This window comes from Mycteria americana, chromosome 10 (genome assembly GCF_035582795.1).
Source record: "Mycteria americana isolate JAX WOST 10 ecotype Jacksonville Zoo and Gardens chromosome 10, USCA_MyAme_1.0, whole genome shotgun sequence".
Taxonomy (NCBI): Eukaryota; Metazoa; Chordata; class Aves; order Ciconiiformes; family Ciconiidae; genus Mycteria; species Mycteria americana.
Window position 1 is genome coordinate 17,590,232 of NC_134374.1, and position 14,149 is coordinate 17,604,380.

Genomic DNA, 14,149 nt, shown 5'->3' on the forward strand with positions numbered 1-14,149 from the left:
GAGCTTTCTAGTAAAGAATAACCACACCCCCCCTCTTGTCTAGCTGCATCCTCCACACCACCTAGTCCCCTCCCTGCCATCAGACCTTGCCTAGCAGTTGTGCACAAATGATTTCTTTTCAGTATGAGGTGGAAACTATTTTCTCTTGCAGAGCATATGGCATGAGAACTCACTCTGGACATTTATAAATGAATATATGATCTACTTGAATCATATTTTCAAGTAACCTTCAATATTCTGTTACTTGAACAGCACACAAGAATGGGTTTACATGAGAAATTGCTGAGAGCAACATCTTATCCTTTGCCTCAGAAATGAAAAGATTTGAAATTAATTTTTCTCCCATTTGGTGAGTTTGTTGCCAAGAACCACTGAGTCATCAGGGTGCCAGTGCCATCGTTTGCTCTGGTCATCGCATTCTTGCTTTAGCAAACTCTTACTGGTAGAGCGGGTGAGCTGGCTTCTGCTTTGCCATGTGGCTCCTACCTGCCATGTTTAATTTAACCCAAGGAGGTTTTGTCCTTCGTGCAGCTTTGCATGGGGGATACTGGCTGCTTCCCACTGAAGCCAGCTGCATCACTGTGTACACAGTTAGAGTCACCTTACTTGGCCAGAATTACCCTTGCTAAGACAGCGCAAGATGTATAAAGTGTTATCTTCTCCTCTGTAGTACAAAGAGCAAGACCTGAACTTATTAACATCTAGCACTGGCAGCTGCTGTTGTGCAAGGCACTGCACAAACACCTACAAAAGCCAGTCCTGGCTCAGAGCACGCTGGATGTGAGCGAAGGAAAAGCAGATGAGGTGGGTGGGCAAGAAGTGCAAGGAAAGCAAGATAATGCTCGATACCACAATGAGCTGCCAACCTTTGCTAAAAATTCCTTTTGCATCAAAGGAGGTGAGCGAGAAAACGCTGAAGGTCGATAAGGTGGCTTTTTGGGTTGCTTTTTTAGTGTTTACAGAAATCTGCAACACCTCATTTGGCTGCCACACCACCGCCTCTCTAATGGAGGTACCTGGTACTGTGAGCAGAGTAACATAACCTCAGTCTTAGCATGTGGGAGGGTTTCGGTCTGGATGAAATTAAAAGATTGGTGTAGAAGCGTGCGATTAACAAGCTTGTCTAGTGTCTGCCTACTAAACCCAGCAGCCACGCAGCGGTGCAACGTGCTGCATGTGTTTACCTGCCACAGGGAACTGCCACCATCCAGCTTGTTTATTAAAAAAATCACACCAAAAAACTACTATGGAAGCTCAAAGACTTTTCCTCCACAGTGGTCATATATGTTCCTGATGCAGCACTCTTCACATTTAAAAAAATATACATCTTGCTTTATCCTGTACAAACAGAAAAGCTTGCCCAAGCTGCTTTGCACGTGCTGCTGCCCCTTTGCTCGGCTGCACGCCGCTTAACAGAGCTGCCCCCGGCAATGCAGCGCCCGCGGCAGCGCGGTGCCGTAAGGGTCTCCGGGTGGCTGAAGTCAGACCAGGGATGCTCTGCAAGGGCTTCTGTTGCCTTTTTTTTCCCCAAGTGATTTGTGCTCAAATGCAGTAGTGAAGTCAACCTGCAAGCATGTCGAAGGCAAACTTTTACGTTTAAGGAAAAAAAAAAATCACAGGAGCTGTCCCAGCTTCTCAGACAGAAAAGCACAGCTGGATGACTACCCCCCGGGCTTTCTGTATTAATAATTGGCAATATCCTGAAATATTTGGAGCAGAGCAGAGATACGCTCACAAGGTACGGGGAGCAGCAGAGGGGAGCTAACACCGCCCGGCAGGCACCGCGGTGCTTTGCTGCGGCAGATGCGAAGCCCCGAGCTGCACCCGCAGCCCTCGCTCCCGACACCCCTGCGCCCCAGCTCCGGCACATCCATCGCCCCAGCCGGGGGCCAGGCACGCTCCCACGGCGCGGTGCTGCGCACCCACGGCACCGCCACCTCCACGGCCACATTTTTCTGTCTCCCTTGGGATCGTTTTTCCTATTGGCTTTATTTAGCCTCTAAATTTTAATCTTGCCTGCTGCTCCAAAAACTCTGCGGTGCTTTTACTCTCCCGTTACTGTCAAGTCGTTTTGATCCTGGCAGGAGACTGTAGCCTGAAAGCACAGTTTTAGCAGGAGCCTTGTTTGTGAATGAGGTGGAAATCTCTTTTTCTAGTGGAGTAAAATCAAACTGATCACAACAGAAAAGTAAAAAGAAATAAACCTGACTTTTTCACTCTTACACTCCACCTATAAATGCTAATAACAGAAAACTTTTCTAAAAAGAAATCTGATGTAAAATTAATAAAAGTATAGAAGTACAGAATTAATCACTTTACGGACCAATTTCCCTGTAAACCAAGTTACTCATCAAGTTGTTTTCCTGAGGGAAAGCAGTATTTTATATGGCGATTAAGGGCTTGACTTGTAGGAAGGGGGAATAAACTGCTTTACAGACACAAGTGAAAGAATACCAATGTCTGATTTGAAATGGGTTCATCGTGTGTCCAAATATCGTGACTTCACCTTTTTGTGGGCAGAGGCTTTTAAAAGCTGCTCCTACCTGCTCAAAAAGCTGCTTAAAAGCTGCTCCGCGCACACGCCTTTTGCACCGCCCCTGTGCTAGAAACATTTGGGTGCCGGGGGGTCCCTTGTGCTGATCTCCTGGTGGTACCGGCGCTCACCGAGCAGACCAGGAGCCACGGTTAAGCCGTAAATCAGCAAGAGGATATTCCCCCGCCACCCCCTGCCCTGCATCTATTGACTGTGATTTATTAATTCCTAAAAAAAGTTGAAAAAACCAATGTTCTGGGATTCACGGCCACCAGCGCTCAACAGGAGACCGCAGGATCAGGGCTGTTAACAGTGCACCGTCACCGGCAGGACAGGCGACCTCCCTCCCACCGCAGAGGATGGATGCTCCACCAGGAAGGCACCATCCCAGCCCTTCCCAGGAGGAACATCCTTGACCCCATGGTGGTCCCTGCATCTATCCCTTGCTCCCACCAGGGCTGGGAAGCCGCTAGTTGTGTGATGCTAAGGGCAGAGGAAGGAAAAACTCTTTCACCTTGGTGCTGGGCTTGCTCTGGAGGAGCTCGCTGCTGCAGTGATGGGTCTGTGGACAAACCCTCAGGTGCTCCAGGCCCACCAAACTCTTCCCACCATGGCCAAAGTGCTGCATGGGTGCTGGGCCCTGCCAGCCCCCCCCCGCCCACCTGACCTGGCTACCCCGGCAGTGGCTGGGGCAGCTGCATGGGTCTGGAGAAAGATGGTCCCTCCCATGGCAGGGCTTCCCAGGAGCACCCCAGCCCCAACTACAGAACCCCTCCTCCTTCCCACCCAGTTGAAGCTCCAGTCCTCACCAGCCCTCGCACCCCCGCAATGTCCCCCAGACCCACGCCCCAGCTGCTGGAGGGGCAAGCACCGAGGGGCCAGCATTGCCCCTCGTCCCCCACCGCCCCCATGCACCCCCAGGCCCTCCCTCCCCCCAGGAGATGCTGGGGAAGGGCTTGGCCCCTTCTCCCGGCCGAGGCCCCTGTGCCATGGCAGTGCCCTCTGCCCGCTCCACCCCAGGGCTGGGGCATCAGGTACCCACCAGCACGGGGCGTCAGGGTACAGCTCCCCCCCCCCATTAACGACACCAAGCCCTCGTTCGTTGCTGCCTCCGCAGTGGTTTATTGGTGTGGGAGCCGAGAGCCCCCAGCCGCAGCGTGGAAGGCACGGTGGGGGTGCCGAGGAGGCACCCTGAGAGCCAGAGCCCCGGCTCCTGTGGCAGAGACCCATTTCCAGCCTCACTAAAGCAGCAATGCAATACTGGAGAGCAACAGGCAATCCCAAACTCCAGTATTTACGTGCTGCTAGAGCACTGCTGACAGCTCTCCGTCCTAGTGCCTCTCCACGGCCTCCAGACCCCCCTTCCCCCCCCAGCGCAGGACAACAGAGTACCTTGGCCAAGCCTTTGCCAGGGAAAGGACCGAAGAGCAAGAGGTGAGGGGCAAGGCACCAGCTGAAGGCAGGGTGCTCGAGCCATGTTTGGGAGAACAAAAAGGAGCTACAAGTCCTTCCTGCCTGCAGGGCCAGCCCCGCTGAGACACGCACACACAAACTCATAGGGAATATATTTGTAGCTGCAAAGAACGTGCACCGATACAAGCACCAAGAGAACTTATCTACACATACCTGTTCAACTGAACTAAAGAGATACAGGGGAATGTGTTAGCTTCCACATCTATGATAACCAGAAGCTCACTTTCTTGTCTTATCCTTGAGGTAATGAGGCAGCCCAGAATGGTCTGTATCTCCTTGTCCCTACAAACCATGATGTGCTGCTACATCTCCTCAAAGCCCACTGAATGTTGACATTCCAAATGGTATTTTGAATATATATATATTTTTTTTTTTAAACCATGATATAAGGTACTGAAGAACACTCTACAGTGAAGACATTTAACGTGCATGCATTACCACCATGGGACATTTTTTTTTTTCTTCACGGGTGCTATCAGAAAGTCTGTAACTATAAGAGAACAAGCAGTTACACAGTGCAAACAAACCAGTTTCAGAAACAAAATCAGAAAGTAACTGTTCCCCCCCACCCCCAAAGCATACTTAATATTTGGGTCCCGGCAGATCTACACTTTCAGATCTAGCAGATCTGCTGCTTTTGCTACTGTAAAGAGCCTGCAGACCTTCCTGGCCCTTCCAAATGGTCTGTGGGGAAATGTTACCTTGTACTTTCCTCTTAGGGGCTGCTGAACATCAAGGATTTTCCAGGAGTTGCAATCTTAATATTTCAGATAAATAAATCCAGATTCCAACAGTTCAAACCTGTTAAGTTTTCCTTAACATATTTTTATTCAGCTCGTTTTTGACTTTTGCGAAAACTAAAACAAACCCCTTATTTTTTGAAAGACTAGATTACGCTCATTTACTATTTGAATGGACAAACCATATGTGTCCAGAAATTAAAGATACCTTGGAACTTCATCACCTCCCGTGCCTGTACCAGAAAAGAAAATACCAGCGCAGGGCAGAAAGGAGGCAGCAGCTCTGAAGCACGCAGCTGCCAGAGGCACTTACACGCCAGCCTGCCAGGGCTGTCCAGGAGCCCTGCGGATAGCCTGACATTTTTTGTGTTTCCTTTCGACTTTTTTTATTCCAGTTATGTGACAACTTCCTTCAATTCATTTTCTTAAAAAGCAGCATCACAAAAAACCCTGAACAATGTCAGAAATGACGGCATTAGTTCAAATGCTGGTGCCGTCCCCTTGCGCTAAGCACGCCGCTTAGCCGAGTGCCAGTTTGTCCTCCTCCTAGTCCCTGCCTGTTTAGCAAACTTAAAAATAGGAATTTCAAAAGCTCTCATGACCCGTGCCAAATTATTGCAAATTTTAAATCAAATATTTGCCAACAAAAAAAGCAGTTATTTTTTCACCACTTCAGTGTCCTCAATCCGATAGCACCCGGTCCAACTAACGAGGGACTGCTACTTACTGCAAAGCCAACAAGTACCCAGAAAGTTAAACCTGTACAAGCTAAAACAAAACAACCCCCCACGTAATTTTACTGTTAATTATTTCTGTAACAATGTTTTACTTGACTGTACCTGTGTAGTCTTATTTCTTTCATCTCTTCAAGTGACTCAAAAAAAAAAAAAAAGGCAACAGCAAACAAGCTCAGCTCTAGAATCCATTTTGATTGTCTTTGAGGTTCACCTTTTAATTAATGTTTTTATATATATATATATATAAACCAGTCTTTACCCTAGTTCGACAAGGGGGGCAAGAGCTCTCTTCAGCAAGGAGGACTTTCCAAAGCGAGGGCTCAATAAACCTCCACCAGCCTATTCTCTAGCACAGAGAGAAAAGTGAAATTTCACACTGAGTATTGGACAAGTGGAAATTTGGGATAGGCAGTGAAATACGTATGAGAAAATACGCACGTTTATGACATGACAGCATAAATATTTTAAGCAACAGAAAGCTCTGCGTTTGAATCATCCCATCTCACACTTTAACTTCTTTCCAACTTAGTTTGTGCTTTGGATTCTCAACATTAAATCAGAAAGATGGCAGCTGAACAGGATAATTTGAGTTTATCTCAACCTCTCTGAGGTGTTACCTGCAGTGCCCAAGAAGGGGTACGCATTTCAGAGGAACCTGCATTTATCCAGAGGGATGCAGATGCTGCAGGTATTTCGGAGCAGGTCGGACACGCAATCTTACCTTCCCAACTCACCTCTGAATGCAGGTGCATCGGCTCCTTCTGCATGGACTCTCCCTGGACACAAGGCAATCGCTGTTTCAATGGGAACTGGAAAGCAACACACAGAAGGGTTTACGAGGCGCTCGCAGAGGCACTGCCGTGCTTCAGCAGAGGGGACCGGGGCTGTCGGGCAGCCTCAGAGCGGTCCCCTCCCCAGGCACGCGCAGGCCACAGAGCCTCGGATGGGTGCAAATATTTTTAAAATTAGGGAAAACAAAAAATTAAAAAAAAAAAGAAATCAAATTTTCACCTCCAGATAGGGCAGACTATGAAGCAACACTTAAAGAGCGATCGCATCCCTCCTCTCCCCATTCCTGCAGCCGGGGCTGCTGGCACCATTGCCGCCAGGAGTGTGACTCTGGGCAGTGGCACCCCCGAATCACAACCCAGGCGCTGTACAGCCAGGAGGGACGACACGGCTCCTGCCAGCCAAAACCAGCGGCAGCTCCGAGGTCAAGCAGGAAAGCCACCGCACACAACCACGGCCGGCAGAAAGCCCACCTCCCCGCCCCGAAGGGGTTAAAACAGCAGCGGCAAGAGCAGCCTATTGGTCTTGGCAGACCAGAAGCAAAGGAAACATCTTATTTATGCTGATTGAGGTGATAAACCACCCTCAGGACAAGCAGGTAAGATGCAGAGAGGCTATTTGGGGTTTTTTTTGGTGGCACCGTCAAGCACTCAGCCCCTGGCTGCCGGGGGAGGCAGCATCCCAGGAGCACCCCCAGCCTGCGAGCAGCACCCCACCACAGCTGGGAACTGAGGTCCCCGCTGTGCTGGTAGCCCAGGTATCAAGAGAACTGCCCCAAAACCTCCACCTCGATGCAAAGGCATCGCAAGAGCTCTGCTGCTGCCACAAGCTCCACACCCACAGTGTATACACCAGCTATTTCTAGAAATCGAGACTTCTACCTGTCATCTACGTAAGCCAGCCACCTACAGAGGTTTAATTAAATCCCCCAAATAACTGGGGAATTTGAACATGCAGAAATCCATTAATGGAGTTCACAAAACAATGCAACTTCTGCTTGCCAAAGTATATTGGGCGATAAAGTAAAAAACACCCCCCCTGCCCCAAGCCCAAACACACACACAAAACCAAAAGAAATTCACCCTGAAATACAGGGTTCCCTTAAAACACAACCTAGTCCCTCCGCACTGACACTGTAACCAGGGGGGAAAAAAAAAAAAAAAAAAGAGAAAAAAAAGTAACAGAGCGCCATGGGAAAGGAAAGGAAATAAATATAGGAGCCCATGACAGGACAGATTTGCATACAGAGCCTTCACTGACTCACACACTTCAGGGATAGGTAAGCTCAAAGACAAGTCAGTATTAAGCATTTCATATATATATATAAGGCACAGGAAAAAAAAAACCCCAACTCTGCTATCGAGCAGTTTTTCAGGAGACATGCACAAACAAATCCTGAAGTCATTGTTCTCATTTGAAAGAAGAATTTAAAAAAAAAAAAAAAGGGCATTTACTATTTTACAAAAAGACTAAAATAAATCATCTCGTTACAGCTGAAGGTCCCAGACATTAATTAGTGAGACACAGTTACGGTAACAAAACGAAAATAAGGGGGCGAGTAGCACCACCGAAACACTTTCAGTGCCTGGGTCTGAAAAATCACACCACTTTCATTCCTGCCTCCCTTTGAACAATGAAATTTAAACAAAAGTCACGAATTAATATTTACAGATGTGACTAATCGCTGGAATCAGACCCGATGCTTGATCGACAACCACCAAATGTTCCAGCTATTACATTTCTGGTACGACTTGCCTCGCAGGGCTGCTGAAGTCGAGCGAGGGCTGCGCGAAGAGAAATGACTATTAAAGAGCACTAACAGTCCGACGTGGGAACAGCACGCAGCCAAGTTACTTTCATTTGTACAGGCATCTACAGCGCATCTCCTCGGTGCGCACACGTCACGCGAAAATCCCTGCTACGCACGTTTTAGCCAGCTAAGACTTCTTCCTGGGTGGCACAAAATAAATGCATAAAATATATTTTCTCCCTGTTTGTATGTCAAAGCTATATGAGAGTGGATAATTTCTCATACGCTTTATTAAAAATAATTTTTTTCTCACTAATTTACCCCGAAAAAGGTCAGAGAAGCGACATGTATTTCACATAACTAACAGCATATTACAGCTACATTTTAATTTTAGCACGGCGTACCTTTCGCGCGTTAAACCGCACGATGTTAACGTGCTCTTAGGTGGGGCAGGACACCCGAAACCAAACCGCAGCTACAAAGGGCAAATTCAAATGATGCAAAAAATTAATTCGTTAACTTTACTTGATTTGAAACTCGACCCTGCCATTGTTACTAGCGGGATCGACTGTATTTATCGAGACGGGGCTGTTAACACGAGGGAGAGCCACTGGTGCTCGCAAAGGCCTGCGGGATAAGACTTCAACTTACAGTACTCCAGAAAACCAGTAAAATCCACAGTAAAATTCCAGGATCCACAGTTTTTTCTCAACACTGCTGAGGAGAAGAAAAGTATGATGCTTCTTGTTACTTCCATTTTTTTGCATTGTCATCTCATCCAGTTTTAAACAACAAGGGACAGATCTGGAAGCCCGACTCCTATAAAGTTTATTTGTTAAGAACAGGAAAAAAAAAAAAAAATTTTTTTTTTTGTCAGATGAACATTAATTCAAAACATAACAAGCGCACAGTAATTTTATTTTATTTTTTTATATTTGGGTCAGTTTGCCTGAAGCATTACTTAAAGCTTCCCTCTTATATTTCATAAATGTTTATTGCATTAGCAGTTCAGTTTTACTGCGTTTCCCACCAAAGTGGATTAACTAAATACAGACTTTCGCAGTTGATGGTGAGCAACGGAGTTCTTTGGCTTTCTTCAGAGCAGAAGATGATGAAACCTGGCAGATGGTCCCTCACCTACACATGTACACACGCATACAACATACAAGCACAATTTATTTCTTTCTTTGGGGGGAGCAATTCATGTTTTAACCTTGGAAAACTCACTCTCTCAATGCCCAAAAATTGTCTTTATGTACCTGATGCGCATGCGGGAAAAATACGGTGTTTAGGATAAATTAAAAAGGGAAAAACCCCCAGCGCGGCGCGCGGCGCTCCCATCACCGCAGCTCCCCGAGCGAGCAAAGCTGCGCTTGGAAGTCGGCCTTTGCCAGGATATTCAAATTTCCTGTACAAAGCAAGTAACCAGCACGGGGAAAGAAAAAAAAAAAAAAGAGCAAAAGCTGGGTGCCAGGGTTTTCTTTTAATATTTTAAATTATTTCGCCGAATTATTTTTTGGTTATACTAGCGATTTTTTTTTTTTAATGTATAAAACTACTTTCTCACGTGCGCCCGCTTTGGCAGCGGCAGCCGGGCCGAGCGCGGGTGGCCGTGGGGGCGCGCAGGCCCCGCGCCAGGACGAAGCGGGGCCCGGCAGCCGCCGGGCTCCCCGGTTTGTCTTTTAAAAAAGAGGGAAACGGGCAAAAAGGAAACCCGGCCCCGCGCCACACCTGCGGGGGGCGGGCGCGGCTGCCCGCGACGCAAGAAAAGAGAGAGAAAAAAAAAGTAATTATTAAAAAACCCACCAGGAAAAGGCGCCGGGGGGTGGGGGGGGTGGGGGGCGCGGCGGGGCGCCCCGCACCCACGTGGGAACCGTCTCCCCGCGCGGGTCGCGCGTGGCGCGGGGGAAGGCGCCGCGCGCCGCTCCCGCCCTAACGGTCCGGCGGCGGCAGCGGGGGGCCACCGCCCCGCCCGCCCCGCCCCCCGGGCCCGGCCGCTCCCGCTGTCACTGCCCGCTGCGTCACGGGCCGCCGCTCCGCCGCCGCCGCCCCCCGGGGCCGCCGCCCCCCCCCCCCCCCCCCCCCCCCGGTGCCGCCTTTGTGCGGCCGGGGCGGCGCCGGGCGGGCGGGCGGGGGGCGCTGTTGGTGCCGCCGCTCTCCCCACCCGAAAAAGTTTTTTCCACCGCTTTCCTCCCTTCTTTCCCCCGCCAAGTTTCTCCCGGGCCCGTGTCCCGTCCCGTCCCCCCCCCGGGGAGCGGCGCGACCCCGCCCACGGCGGCGCGGGGGAGGCGGCGGGAGGGGGCCCCGCCGTGCCCCCCCCACCCCCTCCCCCGCCGGCGGGCAGCGCAGCGCAGCGCGCCCCGTCCCGCCGCCGCCGCCCCGTGCCGCCGCCGCCCCCCCGCCGAGCCGAGCCGAGCCGAGCCGTCCCGCCCGCGGGGGAGGGAGGGCGGGGGGCGGCGGTCGGCCCCCCGCGGCGCCCCGGCCCCGCCGCCCTGCTCGCCCTCCCTCCTCACCTCCGAGTCCACTCGAAAATGGCGCCTAAACCGAAAAAACTTCGCAAATTTCATTGTAGGCGGCTGCAAGGGCTGCTGGGAGCGGGGGCGGCGGCAGCACCGCCCGCCGGGGCGGGACGGGGACGGGCACGGCCGCGGGGACGGGCACGGGGCGGGGCGGCCGCGGCCGGGTCCGCGCGGGACGGGGCGGGACGGGACGGGACGAGACGATGCTCCTGCCGGGAGCCGGGCGGGCGCCTCCCGGTACCGGCCTCGGTGGGGCGGGCCGGCGGGGGCGGGAGATGAGCGTCCCCGTGGGCGTGTTCCCGCGTGGGTGTGGAGGCTGGCTGCCTTTCGGGCCGGCGGAGGGCAGCCCCGCGGGTCGCAGCGGGGCCGGGGAAGCGGGGCAGGTGGGTTCACCTGCCCCTGGCTCTGGTGCCGTGGCGGTGCGGTGAGCCAGGACTTCTGCACCTCCGCGGCAGCCAAAAGCTGCGTTTCTTTTTCCAAAAGAAAACCCTCCGTGGGGGAAAAAACCTAATAAATACATCGCAAGAGCTGCACGGGATTGATGGGGAACCTCGGCTTTGCGCTTCGTGCAAACAGGCTCGCTCCGCTGTCTCCTCCCTCCGCGGTTTACGGCCTCGTGTAAACCATTCAGAGGAGGAATGATGCTTTTCCAGTCTTGGGTAAAAGTCGATTTCTTGTTATTTGGCGTGTGCTTTAGTCCACACACTGTACGCGATATCAGACTGAGGTTTATAATTTTTTTTTCCCCCCATTACTGTTCGCTCGAGTTCTCCACAAACACTGATTCGCAGCTTTCCTTTCCCCGACCCGCAGGCTCAGGAGATGTTCCCCGCCGTGCTCCCGTGCATGGCTGGCACAGCTCTATAACCTGCCCAGAGTCGCACAGGAGTGATGGGAGCCGGATTTTGGGGCCCGCATCGCACGTCCTCGGCATGGGATGGCACCACGACACAGTGGCGGGGAAGACGGGTGGTTTGGAGACATGGCATTCTGAAGATTTTTGCATCTAAAGAGTCAGAGCTTGGGAGGATGGTAATTTGTGCTGGTAGGAAGCCTGGCAAGCTGAGGCCTGGGGAAAAGTGATGCTGGGCAAAGTGGTCCCTTCCGAAGGGACAGCCTGGGTCAGACACTTCCAGGTTTGTCGCATCCATCGTTGGGAAAGGGCAAAGCTGTGAGGTCTCTTGTTGACTTGGTGGGTTCGTAATCTCCCTGTTGCAGTTCTTACTTCTACCCCCACCCCAAACAGCAAAAAAAACCCAAACCCTGTTGCTAAATAATTGCTCTGTTCTCACAGGTGAGCAGTGAAGCTCAATTAATTATGCTTTGTGAAGCGCTTCTGATCCTCTGATGGAAACATGTAAGGGCAAAACACTATTATTTTGCAACTTGCAAAGGCTGATAAGAGCAGTGAAAACGGAAAAGGTCTTACCACTGAAGGGTATCACAGCCCTGCGCTTTTTTCCACTCGAGGTCTTAGAAACTGGCTGATGGCTGCTGCTTTTCATTTAGAAGGGTTTTCCCCCCCTTTTGAAAGAAACGCAATCACTACCAAGTATTCTGGAGGGACTTCATCTTTAAACAAATAATGTTTTTCTTGTTGGGTGTGCACTATTATTTTCTTAATTATTCCTGGATTTCTGCCTGTTCCACCAAGAGTTTTCTCAGATGGCAGAAACAATTGGTCCTTTTTTATTACGCTAATAGCAAAAAGTATCCCTAATAAAAAGACTCCGTACATCCCATAAACTCAAACAGGACACGTTTTGCCAACAATCACACCTCTTCATTGAGGCATCATATATGCTTCTTTTTTTTCTCTCTCTTTTTTTTTTCACATTACTACTATTGTTTACTACTCGGCCTCGCTGGCTGACTGCGTTTTGGTGTCAAAACGAAAGGAATCGAGTCATTTATTTAGCACCAAAGCCCTCCCACTCACCCTTAGCGTGTATGTCTCGATCTCAGCAGATGTGGCGGGGAACGAATGGGCGAAGAGATTCACCTACACCTCTCACATCTACTTGTGGGTGGCCTCTAATTAATTTGGCTTCGAGGCTCTGCTGCAAGGTAGATGGGTTAGGAAGTCTGGCCGGGAGTCATCTGTTTGAATCATACCTATTTTATGGAGAACTTCATTGTGTAGCTGTGTCTGACCCACACCCTTGCGAGAACTAATTAAAAAAAAAAAAGCCCCACACTTATTGGAATGTCAAATATAAATGTCAGCGTTTCAAATGAAACGGTATCTTGGGAGGCTCCTGCACATTTAATCAGCCGGTTGCGCCATCTATATCGTGGACTCAAAAGCAGCAGTGAGAACCATGAAAGGCACTGGCTTAACATCAGCAAAAGTGTTTGCCAAGCTTGGATTATGTCACTGCTTTATGATCTTGCTTTGTAAAGGGAGAATACTCTTGGGGAGAAAGGACTCGGCATGCTGGATCTACAGCGAGAGCAAGGAATGAATGCTGCTCGCAGAAACCGGGGGGGAGGGCGAGGGATTGTGTTTGCTGGGGTATTTTTGCAGATGGATGCTTTACGGCCGCCTTCTTCAAGCAGAGATGCGCCCCACAGATCACTCGGGCTGAAAGCAGAAAGCCCAAAATACCCCAGCGAAGCTGTTTGCTGCTTTCCCCCGCGCTGCCCTCCCACGGGCACACCTGCCGGGGCCCCTGCCTGGGCGCTGCCCCCCCGGCAGCCCGCTGGCTCTCCGCACATCGCCGTTTCGCTCCAGAGAAAGTGGCAAGCGGCGCCAAGGCCCGCTGGCTTTCCCTCGCCCGCGGGGTACAGCAGCCGGCTGGGTTGGGGCTTGTCAGATAGTGAAAACCTGGTGCCGTTGCAGAGGTGGCAGCTATGGAACCGGTTAAAGAAATAAACATCCCTGTACTGCACGTATTAAACATGGCCCACTGAAATGCTTCTGCTCCTCGCAGCAGGGACGAGCTGGGGCCACCCCTTCTGTGCTGCAGGTTCGTGGCAAAGGTAGGAAAGTTTCTCTGAAGAGATCCCGTTCTGTTTGCCCAGTGCCAGCCCGAATGCCGGCCGCGCCTTTGGTGCCTTTGCTGTCCGCAAGTGGAAGGAGAATAAAGGAAAAAGCTTGGAGGTTACGTGCCCTTTGAGGAGTGCTGTTGGTGGGACAGGGGACATCGGAGGGGACAAATGGCTGAAGAGAGATGTCTCTTCAGAAGTAGCCCCTGGGGTTTGAGAGCTGTGCTGCCCGCGCTGCCCTTGCCTTCCTGTTGTAGCAAGAGCCTTGTGCGGACCCCGCTCCCCCACCCCTGGCTCACTGCCGGAGCATCCTGCCCAGCCGGGAAACTTTCCACGGCTACTGGGCTAATAAACTGCGGCTGCTTCTGGGCAAGTGTCTGGCCAGCCCCAAACCGCATCCCGGCACTGGGCATGGACAAGGAGGTCCCTGTGTCTGCAGGGGCTGCGCGGGGCACAGGGAGCGCGGGTGGGCAGCCCGGGGTGCCCGGGGCAGTGGTGGGGAGCAAGCGTGGGCGTCCACGGCCGCAGCACCTCATGGTTCCCCATGTGCAGAACAGGGAGCCATGCCTTTTCTTTATTGCGTTACCCTACACGGCGAAGTAAACTGCCCATCTCGAGCT

At 51.3% G+C, this 14,149-nt stretch overlaps 1 long non-coding RNA gene across 2 annotated transcripts; it reads right to left on the reverse strand.

Moving 5' to 3' along the window:
* Window positions 1-3,631: 3,631 nt before the first annotated feature.
* LOC142415201 (uncharacterized) lies at window positions 3,632-10,589 on the reverse strand. Of its 2 annotated transcripts, XR_012777323.1 has the most exons (4): window positions 10,536-10,589; window positions 8,674-8,841; window positions 6,218-6,292; window positions 3,632-4,496 (listed from the first exon to the last, which is right to left on the reverse strand). It is a non-coding gene; the product is annotated as an uncharacterized LOC142415201 (long non-coding RNA). The 2 variants fall into 2 exon arrangements; XR_012777322.1 differs by having other exon boundaries at window positions 3,632-6,292.
* Window positions 10,590-14,149: the final 3,560 nt, after the last annotated feature.